Source organism: Anser brachyrhynchus (genome assembly GCF_964034855.1).
Source record: "Anser brachyrhynchus genome assembly, chromosome: 2".
Lineage (NCBI taxonomy): Eukaryota > Metazoa > Chordata > Aves > Anseriformes > Anatidae > Anser > Anser brachyrhynchus.
Genome location: NC_137695.1, coordinates 93,979,606 through 94,002,387, shown reverse-complemented (window position 1 = coordinate 94,002,387; position 22,782 = coordinate 93,979,606). Strand labels below are relative to the sequence as shown.

General features: G+C 35.7%; 1 long non-coding RNA gene across 2 annotated transcripts; it reads right to left on the bottom strand.

The window, feature by feature from the left end:
• Positions 1 to 1,069: 1,069 nt before the first annotated feature.
• Positions 1,070 to 22,634, bottom strand: LOC308190322. 2 transcript variants are annotated; one of them, XR_013947076.1, is made up of 5 exons: positions 21,698 to 22,634; positions 6,781 to 6,852; positions 6,060 to 6,122; positions 4,420 to 4,636; positions 1,070 to 4,209 (listed from the first exon to the last, which is right to left on the bottom strand). It is a non-coding gene; the product is annotated as an uncharacterized lncRNA (long non-coding RNA). The 2 variants fall into 2 exon arrangements; XR_013947077.1 differs by lacking the exons at positions 6,060 to 6,122; positions 6,781 to 6,852.
• Positions 22,635 to 22,782: the final 148 nt, after the last annotated feature.

The following is a 22,782-nucleotide window of genomic DNA, read 5'->3' as shown; positions in this document are numbered from 1 at the left end:
ACACAAGTCACATCTACTAATTCATCATATCAACCAAATTTATCATTACCAAAGAGTAAAAACAAGCTTGTTTAACAGAGATCTATTTTTCATATTGGTCAGTATTAATTTTAGTTGGAAATTTTTGTTTCTTTATGAACAAGTTCCTCCACTAGGTGTTCTTTTAATGTACCATGGCAAGAAATACAGCTTATCATTTCCCAGGCATTTTCACAAGCATTCTCGGAGTTTCAGTGTAACACGAGTGGCACTTTTTTGTCCTGGATTTTCCCTTAATTTTCTAAGATTTATTGAAAACAAATATGGTTGAGAGCATAGAATTTCTTTGCTCATTCTTTCAGGATACTTTCATGCAGGTTTGGGGAATCTGATGACTTGGGGGTTTATTTTATTGTTTTTGTCATTGGTAGAGAAATTTAACCTTCTTGTTTGTAGATTGCAACTTTTACCACAGCACATTGGTATTTATACTCTGGCCTACCTAAACATCTAGGCCAGTTCTGTTAGCAAAATTGATTTAGTCTAGCAAATTATGAGGGATATATTTTTTAAAAATGACAGAAGTATTTCTATATGTAAGGTCATCTGCCGTGGAATCTGGTGAAGGAAAAAATAAAATATACCCTCCCAGTACATGCTCCATAGATCTAATACACCAAGGAACAAAGCAGAACAGGTGATTACAGGATGTGTTCTCTTTAACTCTGGGAAAAGGAAACAGTGCTACATTATTCAATCTGTTCCTACCACAAACTATTATATGTATATATATATAAAATACATATATTGAGGGCATATATATATATATGCATAGGAAAAATTAAAGCTAAAAAAGAAATGATGATTTACTTACAGATTATTTCTCTTTCCTTGCATTCTACATCAGCTTTACATAGTTCCTGAACTGAAAAGGTCTCTAGTCACATAAGTTTAACTTCAACATCAGGGTCAGACTGCTAAAACTTTTGAAAGAAAAGAGTTAAATATGTACTCAAGTGTTTGCAAGATCAATACCACTGTTGTCAGTTACTGACATTATTTTCATTGAGAAAACAAAACAGAAAGGATAATAAATATGTTTATTTTATAAGATAAGTTAAAAATGTAGTTTACTGAAGTGTTTTTTAAACTCTAGGTTAATTGTCATATTCTGCTGCTCTGGTTTTAATGACCTGAATCTCTCTTTTATTCAGTTTTGACTATTTTCTAAATGAAAACAGTTTCAACATGGAAAGCAAAGATTATCTGAGAACATTGGAATTACACGTTTCATTTTTATATAAATATTTTTTGTTAAAAAGTATTCCTTGCATTAGACTTGAAAACTATTGTATCTTTGATTTCTTCAGAAGGGCTATATTTTGGAAAGCACTTGCTCTCTGTTTGTACAGTGCTCGACTCTCTATAGCAACAACTAGGATGAGGGCATTGAAATCCAACCATGATGTATTTTGGGTATGAGTAATAAATTATTATTAATGAGCCATTATAGTAGCTGATATTTTCCACTTAAAATTCTTGCAATACGTTATGCATTGTATTTTTATATTCTAAAACCAGATTCATAGCTAGCCTTTTAGTTAATAATAAAGAGCTGTCAGAGACTATATTTGGCAACCAACAGTATAATAAATCCCTGTCTGATTTATTAAGGTGTCAAAAGAAATCTTCTCAAAAGAAAGCAAAAAGCTTTCAAAAGGCTTGTGTTTCGGTTGGTGCAATTTTGAACATTAAGCGAGCTTCAAAATATGAAGACTGAATATGCAAAATGAATCGACAATTAATTGCAGTGTTTCATCAGTTTTGGGGAAAATATATTATTAACATTAAAAAAAAAAAAAAAAACATTAATACCATTACACATTTTCAAGAACTAGAACAACTGCAAGATTTTGCAATACTTTTTCCTATAAAGTACTTTCAGAAAGACACAATGGCCAATTCAATGGTATCCTTTTCTCCCTATGCATAACAAAAGTCAAAACAAATGACATGTGAAATCAGTCATAAGAGTGTCTTTATTACTGAGTAGGCAGACCTGCATGCATGAAAAGCGGTGAGTCCAGAGATAGAGCTGCACACCTTTTGACAAAGAACTAATCTACTGCTTTTGTTATTGTCTTTGAGGTTGCAAAATCACTATTTCATGAATTTCCTATGAATATAATAAGAATTATTATCAGGAAAATTACTTATGTTCTGATACTAAATTTTAAATTGTGTATGTCTTAAAAGCAAATAAAATAAAGCTCTTTTTCTCCTAAGGGGGAAAAAAAAAAAAAAAAAGGCTAGAAATATTGTAAACCTTATTGCATTTCCTTGGATTTAATTTTTTCTGATTTCATGGGGGGAAGGAGGGGAGAATCCCACTAGCACTGGTAATTGCATAAATGCTACAGAAAAAAAAATAAAAATAAAAAAAATAAAAAGGAATGGATGAATAAAATAATTCAAACAGTGACGTTTACTACTTGGACTAGATCAGTGCACTGGAGATTTAATTTGCATGAGATAACATTAAACGTAGAGGAAAATGTAACTAATGCCCAGAATAGCTTATAGATACATGGCTGAACTATCAGTAAAAGAGTGTGAATAAGTGAAAATAAGGAAATTATTATTTAAGGTCTTCATATTAAAAAAAAAAAAAGTCATTTTGAAGGTGTTACTTTTCATCTTCACTTAATTTCCTTTCCTCCTGTCTTGCATTACTTTTGTAGATTTGAAGTTTGCCTTCTCCAGCAGATGATCTAAGCAGCTTGTAGACACACATTTTGATCCATTATAAAGTTCCATGCACTTTATTAGAAATTAAAGCGATATTATGAATAATCTCAAAAGCAGTGAAATCTCAACACTTCTAAGAGATCGGCCAAGGTGTACTTCTGATGCACTTATAAGATTACTTATTCATCATGCCTCTATTGAATACAATAAAAAATAAGATGCATTATGTTAGAAAGCATTTTATTGTCTTCTCCTGTATCTCATTTTATGCTTAAACCAGTAAATGGACTTCTTTCTAATGACATAGCCATGTTATTATCAAAGTGCACATTGTACTGCCCAAGATGAAAGCAGTATGTTTGGAAATCCAATTACAAATTCTTTCAATCAAAAATACTGTGAATGCATTTGAATATTTTTGAAATAAAAGAATTAAAACTACAGGTATGCTGTGTATTTAACATGTAGCTGCTTTTTCAATTTTTCATTTATTTCTAGGTTCACCTGAAAAAAACAGCTAAGTCAAATTCAAGTAACTTTGGCAGTTCTGAACATAACATTACTTTTCCACAACAGGAAAAGCTATTCACATTTTGCATATGGTGCCCATGAATAAAACACTTGAGACACTAACTGTTCAGCCCAGAATTTGAAATTTATCTGTCACTGTCAGGAATGGCGATTCTGTATTGCACAAATCAAAGGAGAAAAAGAAGAAAAGAAGGAAGGAATGAAGGAAGTTTGTTTTTCTTCAAATGCCAACATACTAAATTAAAGCTGAAAAGAACACCTATTTTAAGAAGCAAATGTGTAAAAATAGAAAGTTGAATTACTTAAGTTTCAGCTTCAAGTGAATGCCATATCAGCATTTTCAGTCTTAGAGAAAAAAGTACAGCTTTCTACCTGCCAGCCTTGCCAAATTCAAACTCAGTAGATACACAGGCCACACTTCTCTTCTGACTGGTAGCAATGTTCCTTCAAGCCAGCTTAGCCCCTACATTACATTTCTTCAGCTCCCCACATTGTTTCCTATTTAGACCCATAGTAACACATTTAAGTCAATTTTTTCTTGAAATAGTTTGTCCTATCACACACAAAAGGAAAGAAAACTTTTGTCTTGGTCTTGAAGATAGTAGCAGACTGTCCAGTCACTTTTCCTTTCATATTCCTTTCATACTCAAACTGAGTATAAAAAAGGCTTTTTTAGGTCATGATTCACATGATCTACTTTAGATGCCATTTTTAAAAGAGCATGATCTGATCTCCTGGAGATGCACATTTCTCTCCTTTATTAGGAGCTAAACATGAGGAATCTTTCAATGACTCACCAGCAATGCCTCCCCAGGCCCCTCAGAAAAACTGCTTGCCATTATTATATGGCTGTTTCAGCTGAAGTCCCTTCATGGAGCAAGCACATGAGGAGGATGTAGTAGAAGCAATGAGGAAGGAAAATACAAGCTTCTCTTTCAAAAGGTTGGCTTTCTGGAAAAAAATAAAAATATATTAAAAAAAAAAAAAAAGGAGAGATCCAGATCACAGGAGGCTCCTATATCCTCTGAAAGTGGATACTACTTTGGATGGTCTAAAAACCATCTAAAGATGGATGGTCTTTTTGCTACCTTACAAACAAAACAAAATATAACAAATTATAACAAAACAAAAGGGCCTCTTTTAATAATCATAATTACTTACATTTAGGACAGGTTTCCAAACTGCAAATTTCTTGTGAAACATCTGTCACTTCTGGTGGCGCTGTGTAAACCACAAAGAAGCCAGAAGGCCCTTCCACATTTTCTGTCTTCAGCATCGACCTCCTTAGACATTTCCTTTTCACTTCAGAGGAACTGTTTTTAACTGTTCCCATTTAGAATTGTTCCACTTTTAGGATCCAGTAATTTTCTTACCTGATCTGAAAGGAAAAAAATGGAATAACCAGGGTATAAGAGTCCTCTGATTACTCCCAGTGTGGTTTACCTCAATTTCCTCAACAGCTCTACACCTCATGGCTTCCCTAGTTTTTCATAATCATTCTTGATAGCAATTAATCCAAACAACAGTCTGCTATAAATTTTGTCATCCTACTATTTGCCAGCCTCTCCAGTATATTAACAAATCTGTTAAAACAACACTGACCATTGTATTCAATGCTTGGCACTTCCTTGTTAACCTTTTGCCATCATGGAAATGTGCTATTTTTACTAGTCAGCCTAACTGATGTCCAACACAAGTAATGTTGTTTTCATAGAACTAGTTTGTCTCTTTACCAACATGCAAGGGGCCTCTCAAATTTTAAGGGAAAAATAGCTGCTGCTGTGAAAACCAAAAATATCAAAATCTGAAAACTTTAAAAAAAAAAAGAAAAAAAAGAAGAGGTCAGGGTGGGGAGGGCATGCAATGCATGCAATGTAAATTAATACTTGCACTTTGCACTCTCCAAGAGTTCTATCTTGAATCTTTCCTTCTCCTTATTCACCCCCAATAGGAGTCTACCAGAAAGTCAACATCACCAACCTTTGATTAATGCAAAAAGAGTTATTACGTTGCATACATCTCAAAGATTTTTCTCTCAATGTCTGCTTTCTTCAGAATGTAAAAACCAGTTACATGGTTGAGAGAAAAGGCTGTTTGGATGGACCATTCATCTCCTGAACTTCTCTACTTCAACATTCTCTCGAAAGCTGCTGCACCTGGCACAACTGTGGGGCTTAGGCTGGTCATTAAGGAGCAGGATGGGAGTCACATGTGTAATACAATATCTAGGTTCTCTGATGGAGCATACACAGCAACAATACATTCTGCATTTTGTCCAGTTCTAGCCACCACATCTCAGACAATAGCTGAGGAAAAGACTTGAAAAATATAATTGGATGCTCAGGAGCAATCTCATATTCTTCTTGAACAGCCCATGAAGACCATCCAAAAATCAAACTGTTGAGGGCAAAGATACATGTGAGATAAAAAGATTTCATTCCAGTGCCTTTTGTAAATTATTTTTATTTTAGTATTTCACACACAAAACATTCCTCATATGCTGCTCGATTGTAATGCCATTCTTGCATGAGCTGTATTTGTGAGTCAACAGGATTAAGTATTTCTACTATTTTTCAGTATCTGAGCAACATAACCAGTAAAGCATCATTGGCTCCACTAGAGAGAGCTCTTGTGCTAACATAATTATATTAATAAACATAATTACTTATTTGAAATCAGTGAAATTATCTATGGAGGAAGATGTTTTATGCACAAGAAGGGGTAGCAGAATATGGAGCTGGATGACCAGTGTTTCTATGACTTAACTAATACATGCTGCAAGATGTTCCCTTTGTGCTCACCTTTGGAAAGTGTTTACATAGAATGTTTTCTATTTGCATGAAGACCTTTTTAAATTACTCTAGCTGTGGAAAGAAAAAATAAATAAAATAATAAAGAAAAAGAACAGTAAAATCACAGACTGTAGCCTGAAACCAAATTATGCCCTACTAATGAACATTTGCAGCTTTCTAGACTCAAAGGCCAGTGCTCAGCATAAATTCAGCTATTTCGAGCTAGAATAAATATAATCCTACTGTAATTCCAGTGAGAATAAGCAACTATATGAGGGCATAATTCAGGTCAATGTGCTAAGGTGGGTTCTCCAGAGTACTTGATGCACATAGAGCTATGGCAGACAGGAGCTGGAGCCCTGTCCTGGAGTATTTCAAGGGAAAACACACAAAATATTACCAGCGAAGGAGTAGGAAGAGATTAGAAAAGTTTTGACCTGATCCCAATGGAGTTCAGATTTTAGCTCTAATCATTCATCTGTCTTAATCCTACAAAGTGGTTTAACAGAGAAGAAAGGAGAGAGAACTACTGAAGCATGCACAAAAGGTACAGGGAGGACTATTGATTGAAAGAACAAAGCTTTCTTTTCTACTCTGTTTACCACTGCAATTGTCGTATCTAGTTTTATGCTTTCTAATTTCAATTTCTTTGTTTAAAATGTGAAGATTGGTATTGCTGTTTTTATGGATATTTTGGGAAGAAGAAGAAATCAATCATATCCTTACTTACCTGAAGGATCCTGAATTCAGTAATACTTTGATAGAGTACTAGGTTTAAGATCTAAGACTGCACATACGTAGTCTAAAAAGAAAAAAAAAAAAAAAAAAGGCATGCTTTCTTGCCATAAAGGACACCAAAATTCCATCTAAGTGTCTCCAATAAATCTGTAACTTTGTGATCAATAACTGGGCGGTGTTCTATCAACAGAAGCGTTAAATTTCCACTGCACTTTATTTCTCCCTCCTTGCTGCCTTCATCATTGCTTCCCCAGCTCTTACTTGCTGAATATCTTTGAGATGAAAGGCAGTTTAACCCATCCCATCCCATTCCACCCAAGCTGTTAGTTGTTCAGCTCCTACTAACCTAAATGAAGACTTTAGGGAGTCATCATATCACAAGCCTGTCTTCAAACTTAGATACACCAGTGCTTTGGGTATCTTATTTCCAATCGAATCTACTATGTTCCCCTAATAGGTACAATCACTGTAAAACAAGCTCTCTTACATTTTAACTGAGTCATTAGAGATTTCTTCAGTACATTGGCACAAAATACAAATTTATTTGGCAGATTGCATCTGCTCCTGTTTCCTCTTTTAAGAAACATTAATAACCCAAATCACACATATCAGTCCAGTACTTTTAAAGTTATTTTTTCTTACAATCTAGTAACAAAATTATAACATTTTCTTGGCTCTGCATATAAACATAAAAGAATGCAATAATCAATTACATACATTGAATCATTCAATAAAAAAAAAAAAAATCAGCAGTCACTAACATCTTTAGTTTGCACTGTGAGGACTTTTCCTCAAGTATCTGCTGAGATTCAACATTCATTTATATTCCTGAAATATATATCACAGGGTCTTTCATTTAGGTACCTGCTATTCTGATGAGTTCTTCTAACCTACAGATCAGAAAAGAAAATCCATACTCCTTTTTTCTCTGTTTCTACTATGTACTAAGCTGCATAATCTTGTTGCTGTGTGAAACCAGCAGTAAAGATCTTTGTGCAAAACAACCCCTGACACATACTGTACATGAATTACATTAAGACAGCTACCTAATCACAGAAATCCAGGTCATATATCTGCAGCTATTATATGTAGCTAAGACATATGGATAATTTCTCTCTCCTTCACGAGGTTTCTTTGCTGATGGTTGTTACGCAGATAAAATTTGCAACTTAAGTTATTTAATATAGGAGTTTTTCACCTTAATATCTTTAAGTGCTAAGCAAGTTACATTAAACAGTACTATCAAATGCAGCTTGATGGAGAGCTTCAGATAGATTGTTATCCACCAGAATCAAGTGTGTGAAGTACAGGTGTATTATTCATCCTTCATTTTCCAGTCCTAAGTAATTGTTCTGGGTAACTGCAGAGTTAAAGAAATTCAACCTGGGCAGTCATTCAGTGCTTGGAAATGTGAAATACTGCCAAAGAAGGCACCCCAATAACAAAACACATTCAAAAGCAGATATCCTTTATTTTATACAGACTAAAATCCTTATTTTGTGTGTGTTAACGAGTTTCCTTAGAGCTCCCTCAAAATTCACTGCAAGAATCAAAATGGTGGTACAGAACAACCAGTCAACTCTCTTCCAAAGAGACCATAGAACAGTTAACATTGTTACAAAACCACTAAAGAAAAATGCTGATACCATATTTGATAAAAGTGACAGTGCTCGACCTCTTCCAGAAGTTTGTAACACTGTCATCCTTTATTGAAGATAACGGCAGGAGCAACGCACAATACAGAATATTAACAACATGTCAATTCTTTCTGTTTCAGACAATAAAACATTGTTTTCAGGCTTGATTTTTTTGTTTTGTTTTTACATTGTGAATTATAGTTTATCTTGGTTTTGTCATCTTTTTGAACTGTGGTTTTATGAACAGCTGCTAAGGCTGAGAAGCAAGCCAGGCTTTTTCTGATAATGCTGTTTTAGAGTGGCTGTTCCTGAGTTAGTGAAAAGGATTTAGTCCTAACACAGAATAGTTAATTGATTTCATTGTGTGTGAGGTAGATTGTAAAATAAATCAAATCACATTTCAGTGAAATGCATTTGGATGTTTGAAATAAACAAATGAGTTACGGTTTTACTGCTGGGTTTTTCTTTTATTTAGTTGTTTGGTTTTTTGTTTTTGTTTTCACAGCAGGTTTCAAAATCTTAGTAAAACTTACTTTTCCCATGAAAACTAGTGGCAGTGAAAGATCATTTGACATAAGCATAGCACTTAATGAGCTCTGAGACACACAAATTTTGATATTTAAAATATCATATTTTTAAAGTTAAAATTGTGTGCTATGTATTTATAATGTGAACTAGATACAAAAGAGAAAATGTATTGGAAAGATTTGCTGAACCATTTCTGTATTTAATTGTTCATCAAACTGTTAAAAATAATCTTCATTTCTTTTGAGTGTGAGTACTCTGAGCATGCCATGTCATCTCTAATGGAAAAGTCAGATCTTTTACTCAGGTATGATGCACTTGCTACTGAAAAAAACATGATGATTTGTCTCTTTTTATTACATATTATTCAGATAACGCTAAATAATTAAGTTATTTAGAATCTAGAAACTTGTAACATTATGAAAGTAAACAGAGATGGTAATAGGAAAGGATTTGGAATATTTTTGCTTAGATTTTTACTATCAGTGAAGATTTCACAAAAGAAGTCAGAAAGACAAATAATTTTTAAAACCGTTAAGATTTCATTTAATTAAACACTGATATTCTATCATGATGTTCTAAGAGCATTATAACAGAAAAGACAGTGTAATCACAGATCAGAATTAATTTCCAGATCCTTTATTTCTGAGGTTACTTCATTCTGTTGTTTATAATTTATAGATGACTTTAACTACAGCCATTACCTTATCATAGAGATAATAGACTAAAAAACAAAACAAAACAAAAAAAAAAAAACAGAGCTAGGGCAGGATTTGACTTTGGATCATGTAGCATAACTTCCAGTGTTTATAGTAGGTGTTTACACATGAGTCAGGGGACTGGAAGGTGCTCAACTCCCTCTGAAGTCAATGGAGATTCAGCCCACACAGACAACCATATCTGGAGCCACAAGGCAGGTTCCTACTGCTTCATTCTGCCTGGCCACCAGCTGCTGCCCCAGAGGGTCATGAGTCTTCCCTACAACCTATGCTAGATCTGCCAGATCTTTTGGATAAAGATAATGCCCACAGCAACTCTTACGACACTTGATGTCTACAGTTAGGCAACTGAATCAAGTCAGAGAGCCCCACTGACTCTGACAGGAGTTTAGATATTAGCTCACATGTGAGCACCTTGGCTATCAATAGATACTTTTTTTTGTTATCTGAATCTAAACATGAATCCCACCCACAGTCTGGTCCAGCACATGTGCTTTCTTTTCAAGAGGAAACTAACAGTTAAGGACTCTCCTAACTTAAATGCTTAATTGTAACTGGCCCAGCAGAAGCCATTTGCTAAAATGCCTCACAACCTAAAGCCTTGATGCTACAATATTTTTTTACACATGAATTTTATTCTCTTTTTATTATTCTCAGTTGAACCTTCTTAAACCAACATGAATTTCCTGAAATTAAAAAACCTTCAGCCACTGCATACTGCTAACATAATGTGCTCTTTCTTATCACCTTTCCTCTGCAGTCACTTCTTGACAAAGCAATGCATGTCTCACTTTTGTACTCCTTCCCCATAAACCAATTTTGTCTCCCATTGTTTCCATCTAGATTATTTTTGCTGTTCACTAAATTTCTCCCAGGGTCTTTTTAGTAATGTGAAATTCAGAACTGAAACAATATCAGCTGCTGCCAACAAAGCTGCGTAAATTGTTGTTTATACCTGGGAAGACTTCCAGGGCGGAAAACAAAATACAGGAATTAGAAGTGACAAAAAGCTGGTAGTAACTGATGTGCCAACTATATTACAACCATCTGTGCTCTGAATCTTTGTCTTTCCAAATGGGAAGTGTCTATAAGAAAGTCATTTTAATTCCTAAGAAGAATAAATTGCCTTAGAAGTAACTTGTATCTACTGTCTTTGGGAAATCCACTAATTAATCTTTATTCTATTCAGAGAGAATTTTCCCATTTTCCCTCAGTTTCATTTACTCACATAAACTGAAATTATCTGGTGTGGCACAAAAGACTATATTCAATCACTGCCTTGTGATCTACCAAAGGGTCCAAGTAAAATTTCTAAATCTTGTAAAGAATTTGTAAATCAAAGCTTCATGTTCACAAATGAGTATGACTACCATTATTTGGACACAGAAACAGGTAAATAGATGCCTAGTGAATTTTTTAAAATTGCCTAATTTGTTTGGGAACAAAGAAGCCTTCAGCTTTTGAAAATCCCAGTAAGCACTAATAGCCCCATGAGATAATGTACAATACTACCATTTGAATCAAAATGTTGCTATTTCCAAAATAGAGATTCTCTGCTATTTGGTTATGTAAAAGAAGCTACTGTAACTGGACTCTTTTTCTAGCTATATTTGGCTAAGATGTACCTGTCTTAACTCTGAAGGGAAGATCAACGTACTTTCTTTGTATTTCTAGATCTGAATATTGCAATGAAATCTATCTCCAGCCAAATTTTTCTCAGACTGAAAACTAATACACATATCAGGCATTCTTTTATTTTGGATGCACTCCCTGCTCCTGTCAATGGGCTATAGGATCTACTCCTAGGTGTATTTTTAAGACACTGCTTTTCCTCTGCGCAGACCTAATTTGTCTTTTCTCTCTGAGACATAATATCTCAAACACCTGAAATACATTCCTGCATTTGGGACCTGTGGACACCTTTGCTCTCAAACGGAAGAGCTACAATCATCATTTTCTCATGACAGACAACTTCTCTTTGGAGTTAATATCCTCCATTGGCCCAGAATACCTAGAGCCTGTGACTTCCTTCTCTTTAAGGTGAACCTAGAGTAACAAATTAACTTTAAATCTGATTAGCAATAAATTCTGATTTCAAAACTACCAGCTGATGGTTGTTTTTATATGCAATGACACAGGAAACATGTTACCTCTTTGGCTCTGTCACTATTCTGTACTGTTCTCCTCATGTAAACAATAGAGCTAATACGGGAACTCTTTTTAAAAAGGAAAATGATTAATGAATGCATCTATTAATTATTTGGAAAAAGGTAAAGTCCAAGGTGGCATATTCACAGATGTCAAAATAATTTAGGTTACTGAAAACCTGACAGAATTGTGTGGAATTCCAGAGGCACTTAAAAAGATAGACAACTGCACAGCCTGGCTGCAGTTAATACTCTGTGTTAACAAAGGCATGCTAATGTACACTGGAAGGTAAAACATTCAGCATGATCTGAGCTGCTGGTACACCTTCATGAGCGCTAAGTGAACTGTAATCATTTGGGAGTCAAGCACAGGAGACAATGAGTTATTGTTGGCAGCCCCATTAACATATTTTTTAATTATTTGTGGATCTGGGAGACTAAATTTTAAAATAAATTTAAAATTCTGGATTAAAATAATACCTTAAAATGAAACAATGCCATAATCAATTTGATTAGTTGGGTTTGTGTTGTTCATAAACCGTTTTATTTCCTGGCACTCTTTTCCTCTATCATTTCTATAATTTATACACCTTTTTTAATGTCTGTTTTCAAATCTGATTGTAAGATCTTCCAGGCAAGAGCTCTGTATATGTCCTTCCCAAAGGAACCTTACATAGCCTAAAGGCTTTTGGACACCAACAAACAACAAGTTAACACATTACTAAGGACCAGTTTTGTGCTTTCATTTGAAAGTTGTGCTAACATAACATAAATGCAAATATAATAACAGATTTTTGCGAAAAGAAAGCTTTTAAAGATCAGGATTATTTCTGTTGGAGAGGACACATAAGCAATAAATAAAATAATGCATGCTAAGCAAGAACACATAGTGAACTCCATTTCCTCATTGAAGAAAACAAGGAAATAGCCAATAAAATTAAAGGAAAATTAATAAACAGCCAATAAAATTAAGGGGAAATTAATGACCTAGAAAAGGAATTTCATCCTTTCCTTGTGTGAAGGGAAGCAGAAGAACTCAATGTGATGGCATACAATTGAGCTCAACAGCTCAAAAATAAGCAGGATGGAAGGGATGGAAGGGTAGCATTCAGTTGCCTCAACATGGCACACAGAGGCATTTAACATGCTCTAAAGTATCCTAAGAGATCTGTGTGGCATATATGATGCAAAACCTACAGGAGATTTGCAGTGTTCTGAAAGCAGGTGGAGACCAATTGAGACACTAAGGACATCTCCGTGGAATAAACATCCTTAAGAATAGAAACCTTTATTTCTTCAGTGTACAAACCAACAAATGGCTGACAAAAATTAGAATAAATAATTACTTTCAAAGATTATTCTTACAGATACGCATGTGATTGGTAGACAGTGGTCAGTGTCATAAACAAGCTGCTCTTGTAATAGCACAGAACCCTTTTACATGATTTCTTGGGTTTTCCCTAGAACCCTATAGGGGTTGGCATTTATCACTTACTTACAGCGTAATATGATTGTGCCTGATTTGTTGACTGCAAGTTGGACAGTTATTTTTCCAAAAGGAAAGTTGTCTTAATGTTGACATCAAGGATTTGGGAGCAGATCTCTTTTCAATATGCTCAGCAGAGTGAAACATTATCCTACATCACTATCAGGAAAATAGTTTTAAGTTCTAGCTACAGCAGAGGCTTAAAAAATGAGTGAGAGATCTCTGTCCCAGCTAGCGAAGTATTTCTCATGGTATTATTTGTTATTGCTGTTTATATAAAATTATGGACTTGAAGTCATAGATGGTACACACATCTATTTCTTGGAGGCTGGTGTCTCAAATTCTTAGTTCACAGCCCTCTGATGGGTTGAATATCAGAAGTATGTATCTTTCCCTGCAGACTTTACACTCAGAAGCCTGGTCAGAATTTATCATGACTATCAAGGTGCCCATAATAACAGGGAAACATGGAGGAAACTACTGTAAATACAGCTTCTTCTCTGGTTGCATTATCAGACAGTAAATGTGAGGCAATTTTAAGCCTGAGGATTTTTCCCCTCAACTCGCCATTCCAAGTGGCAAGAAGATAGTGGCAAATTATATAGCCAACCCAACCTGTATTTGTGAACTTAAGACCTCTTTTATTTTTTTACACCTGAGGTCTATCTTTAACCCAAATTTGACATTGTCTTCAAAGGAGATGGAAAATCCTTTCAGAAACGGATCTAGGGGAAGTCACTGGGGAGTACTCTGACAGAAAGAGGAATGACATTTTCCGTCTTATGGGTAGTGGCAGCTTCTGGCCTTTCTTTTAACATGACCTCAGTCTGGCCTATCTTGTATTGACAGAAAATATATTATCATCCTGATTTCTCCTAATACAGTAGCCTCAATTCTTTCGTTATTAGACATTAAGCGTAGTTTTCTGATGAATGCCAGCAGACAAAAATCACAGCATGAAAGTAACATGTGGCAAGCTCAGAACAAGTAAAAAATAATACTTCATACCATGCATATACAAAAATTGGAAATTCTTGCTGCAGGATGCTGCAAATGCTAAAATTCAGAGCAATTCAAAGAGGAATCATAAAGATTTATGCAGAAAGAAAAAGAAAAAAAATAATCAGAGGCCACTAAACACAAAGATATTACCTTTATCATAGGTCCTGAACTGAGAATGGCTGGAACCTGGGAGAATATCATTTTATTCTTGCCTTGTCACTATATTTTAGCATAAGAAGTCTCTATGAACCTCTCAGAAACAAGCTGTAGATGGACCTTTGATCTCTTGTTACAGATTTTATATTTATTTAAAAAATAATATTTTTCAAAGCTTCTCGGAATTTAGAAAGCAAGCACAAGTTTCAGGTAAAAGAGTTGAAAGTATAGTTTTCAAATGAAAGTGTTTCATAAAACCATTTTACCACATGTGTTCTCTGTTCCCTCTGTTTCCTTTTGTGATCAACACTTGCCCTTTTTTTCTTTCTTTGTCCATATTCTTTTACACTTTGATTCGTAATTGATCTCTTCCTGAAAACACTTATTACTCACATTGTAAATCTTTCATTGTTTGTACAAGCCACGTGTGCAGTCAGGCCTTGACTGTCTGAAGTCCTGTAGGTATCTCAGTTTGCATAGCAAATGATTGATGGTGACAAAATGTGATATCATATTGGCTTTCTTTTTCAAACTGTGAAGCAAGAGCTTTGAGGAAAAATATTTGGGTTGAAAACAACAACAAAAAATAGTCTTTTAATAACTACCTCAGTGCTTCAGCACTGCTGTTATTGTTTGGTAACAGAATCCCTGAATTTAGGGAGAGGTGATAAGCATTGCTTACAACAAGAAAGTGCAGTGTCTTTGCCCAGCAAAGTCTTGTGACAGGAGAATCCATCTTGATATCTTTATAGGAAGGGCAGATAAGGTCTTACAGATACTCTGTGAAGACTTCAAAAACTGGAAAGCCTGATGTTCTCAGAGCTTAGGCACAACCTCTCAAAAAATATTTTTTTATTAAAAATTGCATCAATTTCTGCAAAAGACTTGTACATGATTCCCCAGGGAAGAAAACTATTTTCACCTAGTTTTTTTTTGAACAATAAACTTAAAACCATGATTGTGAAAGAGTTTCAAGAAATAATATATATATATATATATATATATAAAAATCTTGTTATATCACTGTATAAATCACTGTATAAATTGAACCTATATGCTGAATACTATGCACAAGTCTGACCTCGGAAAGATGGAAAATATAAAGAGAGGAGTAAGAATCATTGCAATGATTTTACATTAGATGTAATGGAGCAGGGAGAACTGAGAGAGAGTATGACATGTCCATAAAATCATTGAGGGTCACGGAGAAGGTAAAGAGGGTAAAACTGTTCACTGTCTCTCAGTAGAAAAACTGGGAGATGTCAGCTGAAGTGGGCAGCTCTCGGCTTCAAAATTCTCTAAAGGAAATGAATCACAGATTATATTTGACCTCTGGAGCTCCCTGCCATGGCTGCTGTGAAAGCTAAGGGACTACTCCAGAAAAGGCGCAACTTTCCAAGGATAAAATCACAGAGAAAATATGAATCCAAACCAACATCAGATGTTAGGAAGCAGTGAGGACTGGGGGCCCCCTGGGAGCCCACAGCTCCCCAGGGCCAGCAGGTCAGGGCCTCACCAGCCAGGGCCAGTCCCACCACCTCTAGACAGGGGTACAGTAGCAGGAGGCAACTGCAGCCCTGGGCATTGGGCACCTCCCTGGGGACAGGTCAAGAGCAAGCAGGACATCAGTTTGCAGGTGAAGCTCAGGATCAGCCCCAGTGACCGTAACCAGGACTCTGTCATCTTGGACTTAGAAAGTCCTTGAACCACACATGATGGAATTTGAGAGATTATTCTTGAGAAAAATCTCTGTGTCCTCCTCCAGTTCATACTCCCTCAGCAGTCAACATCTGCCACTGTCATAGTCAGGGACACTCCAGAACAGCCATCCTTACACTGTATTCTTATCAAGAAAAAAAATTGGAGATGGGACAGAGGCTGAAAGCATGACTCAATCCTTTGATTGGGAATGGCATCAACAGAACTACACATCAGAGGGAGCAGCCAGAATCATCTAAACAAGTCTGTTTTCCAGATGGAAAAGACTGCCTTTATCTGGCATTGGTGCAGTGAAATGTTTATTTTGCATACTTTTAGTGCTGAAGTAGTCAGTTGGCTTAACCAGGGTGAGGTGATTAACTAGAGTGTGAAAAGGTACAAGAAAGGGAAGAAAGCTTCTTAAGTTGTGTAATGAAGTTATCCATCACATTGCCACATAGGACAGCTCTTTTACACTTCAGTATAAAAATCGGCTGGCTGTAGAGATATGATTTTACCTGAAGGTAAACAAATTAGTAACTCACTGAGATGACTGTAAGTCCTTTTCTATGGGAAGAATTATTTATTGCTAATTCAGTCTGTCATAATCTCCTACACCTCCTTTCCAAAGTCCATCTGTAAACAGCTGCTGCTTACTTCTCACATCGGTTAAATAACAGTGCCATGGTCTGGAGGAAGGGAGTACAAATGACTCTCAGGTATCAAGGTCTATCCTGAACAACTCTACAACCACCTTCTTCAGACCAGAATGTCCAAACCCAAAAGAAGGGAGAGTGGATGTAGAATAGGAAACAGAAGGTAATTACCACAAGAAGATGATTAACAAGCACCTTTGCTTTCAAAAATTTCTTACCTTTTTATCTCAGAAAAAAATAAAATGTCTCCTCCACCCCAAAGCAGACATCAGAATAAACTAGAAAATAAAAAATAACAACAAAAAACTCCCTCACATTAAGCTAATATAGCAAAAAATAGCAAGGGAAGCATGTCTAAAGCCGCTACCTCCGTTACGTAATTAGAAAATGAATTATCTGTACTGTTCAAACATTTGCTTGAGTACAAAGCCTGAAATAGAATGTGTATATTTATACATATTTTAGCAGTCACTTTTTGAAAGGCTTCACAAAACGTATCCCTGAGAGCGAGAAGAAATTCCCCCCAAATATTCTGAAGCAACCATGAAGAAATAATTCTGTTTCTCCAGAACTGCTCCTAGGGAAAGTGAATCAAGGGCAATTTCTAAGAACATTTCTCCCAACTGTTTCATAACCTAAAAGGAAGAAACCTTCATTTAAAAGGAAAATGGTGTGCTCTGAATCTAACTTAATCCTGACACCTTCAGGCTGAATAAACGCATGTTGTCAGAACACATCTTGGAACTTCTCCATAGAAGGAAAACTTCATTCTTTGTTATTGAGGGGTTGCTGGTCTAAAGTGCATCAAAAGTTTTGCATCATCTGCTATGAAGCAAAGCGGAGGCATCACCTCTGTGCTTCCAAGTTGATAATTACACTGTCTCAATTGGCTAAACATGCTAATGCTTCAAATCTGCTTCCTGCTACCAGAAAAAAAAAAAAAAAAACAAAAACAACACTTTGAGAAGCTCAGCAAGGAGGCCCAAATGCTAGGAAAGAGTTTCCAGAGTAATCTTTTCAAATTATGGTAAGGACCAAGAAATTAAGAATGAGTTTTCCAGAGAAAGATATTTTCTGAACAGGAAGGGGGTGGTAAACAGTAGAAGGTTAGTTTGATGGTTCTTCAGGACAGTAGGAAATCTAAAGACCCTGATGAAAAGGAATCCTTTATTACAAAGTCTAATCCGATTGTCAAAGTAGGCACCTATATTGACAAATACCCTTTAACATTTAACAAATATCATAATATATTCCAACCACAAGGCATGAAATGTATTGTTACATATTGTTCGAATCAAAATGGAAAGGGTAGTTTTGGGAACCGTTTGTATCATGTGATGAACAGTGAATTAGTACCAAAAATTCTGTGGCTAGATTGCCAAAGTCTTTCTGCTTTTGGTAGTAACAAGGCTGGACAAGATAGTGAGACATATTCCATTGATGAACTGAATACACTCTTGACCAGAAAGGACCAGGTATCTGGCTCACACTTCAGCAAGATTTTTAAGAGTCAAACAATCTTGGTGCTGAAATGTGGACTTTCAAAAGTGGCTCTTAAATAACATTCTAAAGTTGAAAATATAGATGTCATCTAACATTAGGTATTCTTAATGAAATCTTCTGAAAATCAATTATTCACATTTAGATTGATTTAAAGCAACCCAAACCCTTTTCTTTTTTCTTGCAATTTTAAAGTACAATATAATCTTGCTTTTTGCATAATCAGTTTAACACAGCTATTAATAAATGTGCTAAAGATGAACTAGCATTATGAAAATTATCTGTGCTCTCATATAATAGATAAACTCAGAATATACCTGTGTATACAAGAAGAAAATTAAAGAAACTTCCCTGGAAATCAGAATTTCTGTATCTAGAGAAATTGGAATGGTATTGCTGTGTCTACACAAAATAAGGTCTAATAGTCAGGGACTACATAACCAACTGACTTATGACAATGTCTTTGTCAGCTGGTGAAGGTAAGCCTCTATCTATCATATTTATACAAAGCCTGAGTTAGAGGATACAAGTGGAAGTTAAAGTAATCAGAAGTCTCCACTACCTGGTCTATTTACTAAGTTCATATCATTATAGTCCATGCTACTATGGCTTATAAAAACAACCTAAATTTCAGTAAACATTCAAGAGATTTTCTTAACTTCCCTTCTAGGTGTTTTTTGTTATCTCTAAAGTGGGCAAATAGATCTCTAAAGTATTGGATTCAGATTAACAACAAAGATTTAGACAATTTAAATGTAAACATCAAGCATTAAAAGAGAGAAGAATCCAATTTCCACTTTTTGGTCTACTAGTTAAGTACATATCGTTGACCTCATCTCATTGAGACAAATTTCAATCTCAAATTTCCACTCCCAGGACCTCCCAGCTACCACTCCCAGTAGTAACCAGTACCAGTGCCATCCATTAGTAGCTTAAAGGTTTTAAAGGGAAGTGTTGTTTTTTGTATTGTTTCCTATCTTGCTTTTTTAAAGGAGAAATTTTCATCACAAGTTGATCTAATTTAATGCATCAGGAAACATGTTGCAAGAGCCTTCTACTTCTAAATCTAGCATCTTAGTGACAAGTTAGGAACAATTCTTACTTTATTTCTGTAACAACTGTTAAATGTCTAAATGAAATTTCTTTCCTAAACGTGACTTTATGCATCCCTTTCTGCAAACATTGGCATGAGGAAATGATTTCCATCCCTTGATATATATAAGAGTTAAAAGCTTTCTCCAAAAAGTGATCTAGCTAAAGAGATGCTGAGCATCAGCTATTACTGACCAGAGCAGAAGCTGGTGATGCTCAGAAACTCTGTCAAATTTATTTAGGTTCCTAAATACATATTTTGACTCCTGGTTTGTCTCAACAGCTACAGAAAGAATTAAGACTGACAGACTCCCAAAGAGATATTGCTGCCAGAAGGACAATTTCCTCTAAACTGGTTAACAGAAGTCCAGATAAATCTGTCTTTAATGAAAGTTTTAAAAACAAGACCATGACTGGTGTGTTGGGGTAAATAGCCTTGATAATCTTGGCAGTCAAAAGAGAAGAAAGAAACACCAAATCTGGAAGAAATCTGGGAATGGCTATTCTGAAACAGAACTACAGGCTATCTATCAAGTATTCTACTTCCAAGATTGCCCAGTACTGTCTGCTGCAGAGAAAGATTAAAAAGCCCTCTCTAAAGGCAGCTCAATTGGTTTAGCACTTGGTTTATACCCTAAGACATGGTGATTTATGGCTTTACAAATTTTGGAAGAAGATAAAGTGAGAGGAATGATTCTGGCCATTTTATTCTCTCATAAAATTACCTTTCTACTCTAGAGTCCTGCTAAATTAAGCTCCTAAGTGCTCTAGACATCAAAGCTGAACTGCTATTTACATTTTTAAAATTGGTTTGGGACAGGCAGCTTTACCACATCATTTTACTCATTTTGTCCATAGCACACACTGTTTACAAAGTTAGAGCCTCATAGAGGAAACAAAATCAAATTGCTTATGCACACAAACCACTTCCACAGGTCTATATATTACCAGCATAAACATTTTGTCCAAAGGAAAGACAAATATGAGATTTACATGACTGTCGTTGGGATTCAGCTGCACTAGGTCATGCTTCTGCAATGCACATATTAAAGTGGAAAAAGTAAGCATTTGGTGTGATTGACCTAGGCCTTCACTACTCTTGCTGTTTCTCACCATAACCTTTTTTTTTTTTTTTTTAAACCAGTCATCTCTTGAGAAACTCCAAGTTTTATTTCAACCAAGCTTCTGCATTGGCCTGTTTTAAGATTAGTTCCACTTAGCATTTATTCGGTAGTGTGATAACTCCTTGGGAATGCTGTCATTTGCTTAAAAGTAAGTTCTTTGAACTTGATTTTGAAGATAAACAATATTCTTCTCATTCAACTTTCTAGAGCATTTCAAATTACCTTCTGGATCAGAAGCAATGAACAATTACTATCCTTAGTGAAATTCACTAATTGCATGATTCATACATAACATAAGATTCAGTCCTCATTTGTATTGTTACAACTGACTTTAGTTCTCCTAGTTCTATCTATAAAAATTTTAATTATAAATTATACTATTGAACAAGTTTACCTTGGCACACACATTTCCATGGGAATAAGAAAACTACAAAAGTAAAAGAGGCAATCAAAATGATGAAAAATGTTTTTGTCCTTATCTCATTACTCAGTCAGAATTTCATGTTTGTTTTTTTTTTTAATGCAACTGGGGCAAAACAAGGGGAAACTCATATAACTCAGGGAAAGAGAGAAATAAAATGAAGAGGGAATAGGGACTGGGTTCCCAAACTGCAGTTTTAATTACTGCACTTTTATAAATTTATAAAGATCCTCCTCCCTGCCTGTCCCTTTTGGTAATTCTGAAGTGCCTTCACAAAGCTGGTCTGAGTGATTTTAAGCACTCTAAACTGCAGGTGAGCAGCACTGGTTATTGTTTAGCAACCAAGCCGCAGTACTTTATAATGGCAGGGAAAAAAAAAAAAAAACGGGTTAGAGAACCTTATAAATTTATGAGTGATTACTGAAACACATATTAAGATAGATTTCTTGAAAGTAAATATTTTGCATTAAGTAGGAGGGGGGAATGTTGTTTTTTTCTTCTCTCACAGGAAGGTCAACCATTAGAGTCAAATGAATCACAATTTGCCCCCCAAAAATCAATCTAGGATCACATACCACAACAAGGACTGGCATGACACAGACCAGGGGAACAAGCTGCCCTCTGACTTGCTGTGACCCTCTCTGGTTTCAAGAGTGATTGCAGTACCCACAACTGCCTTTTTCAGTGGTATAAATTAAATAAAATACTTTAATTTGGAAAACTTCAGATTTGTAATTCTTACTTACATTTGTGGAGTCTTCTACAGATGTCTATTGCTTTTGATTTTTCAGATCACCTTGGGTTTTCTGCTTCAAATCTTTAAGTTTCATGAAGAAGTAGACAGCCAACATCACTGCTTCCAACATATGTCTTCCTTCCAAATGCTCAGAGAGACAACAAAACATTGTTTGAGGCCCAGGAGTTATCAGGGCCAGGAGATCTTCCTTTACATATAAGTGTAAGGTGGCTAACTAACTTCTGATGATAAAATTTGATGCACAAATGTGAGACCACAGTTCCACAGAGAATCACATAATATATTTGACAGCTCAAGGTTTTAATTATTGGTTAAAGCTGGAAGAGCCAGTGGGGGGGGTGGGGAAGTAAGTTTCCAGCTGAGCTTCTGCTATAGTGTCTGAAGAAGCTGAGGGGCTGCCTGCACTTTGGTAGTGCTCGAAAGAAACAGATTTTCTCACACTTGTCCCACTCAGACTTCTTCATTTGGCTTACTATGTGCCCATGACCACCCACCTTGGGTGAGAGATGGAGAATTCTGGAAGCAGCTGTTGTGCAAACGGCTGCCATTAACCTTTCATCTCTATCAAGTCATTTCAGCTGAAATTTCCGCTAAGTTATGGATGGTCAGCCTCAGCTATCAGTTTCACCAATGTTGCCGCTGGCTCTGTTGCATCCCTAGCCACTCTGGATTTGAGCATGGTGGTGACATTTTCTTGGTTCCTGGATAAGCTGTCCTTGTTCTGTTCTGCTCCACTTCCATCTGAAACACAGGCTGGCCTGGGAACCTTGTGAAAAGCTTGAAATATCAGACAGTACTTGCCCTCTGTGGGCACGTGCAGATGCAAGGTTTTGCCTTTTATCTTTTACCTCCCAGAATTGTCCCTGGATATGAGCAAAAATAAGAAATGGGATTATTTTCCCAAGGAATTCCCTTCCTTCAAGATTAACGAGGGTTTTGTAAAAATCTCTGTGTCCATAGACACTGTCTCTGTCCTTAGGACTGATAGCTCTTCCTGGTATGAAATTGGATGCTGCAGAGAGGAGGAGGAGCGTTAACTGGAAAATATAGTGCAGATGAAACAGCATCTGATGA